General features: G+C 49.2%; 1 pseudogene; it reads left to right on the top strand.

Annotated features, from left to right (window-relative positions):
- The first annotated feature begins 213 nt into the window (after window positions 1-213).
- On the top strand, window positions 214-588 carry LOC111722281 (annotated as a pseudogene).
- The last annotated feature ends 65 nt before the right edge of the window (window positions 589-653 follow it).

Here is a 653-nt window from a genome sequence, read left to right as displayed (position 1 = left end):
TCTTAATAGCAGTCCAATGTGGATGTTCCTTTTTATGTAGTAGCTTTTCAGGGTGGGTCTCTTTAAAGTAAGGTGACCAGACATCCCACTTTTTAACAATTTGTCTAGCATCCCGCGGTGTTTTAAAAAAGTCCCGATTTTTGGAGGTAGTCCAGGTCAAAAGTGGCAGCGGCTGCGTTCAGGCTTTCTGGCCTGTTGGGTCAGTCCCGCTCACAGCTGGGGTGGACCATGTCGAGTGGTGCCCGTGGGGAGGAGGTCTCAGCTCACATGTGGAGGACCCTCACCTTCTTCGTCGCCCTTCCCAGGGTGGGAGTGAGTATGCTGACTGTCTACTTGAAGTCCCGTCACAGAGAACACGAGAGACCTGAGTTCATCCCTTACTCCCATCTTCACATCAGGACCAAGCCCTTTCCCTGGGGAGATGGTAACCATACTATTCCACACCCCTCATGTGAATCTGCTTCCAACTGGTTATGAAGATGAATAAAGAGAACCTAGACCACTACCCAGACATTGGGGACCACAGCATCAGTTTGGACCATTACTCTGCACGTGGACCAGAGAAAGTGCACGGGACCTTAAGCTCACCTTCTTTTATCATATGATTATGAGTCTTCCATCCCTTTACTTGTGGCAGGAGATGGCTTAAATAA

This window comes from Otolemur garnettii, unplaced genomic scaffold, assembly GCF_000181295.1.
Source record: "Otolemur garnettii isolate 467f Iridium unplaced genomic scaffold, OtoGar3 scaffold00229, whole genome shotgun sequence".
NCBI lineage: Eukaryota > Metazoa > Chordata > Mammalia > Primates > Galagidae > Otolemur > Otolemur garnettii.
This window is presented reverse-complemented; position numbering and strand designations above follow the sequence as displayed.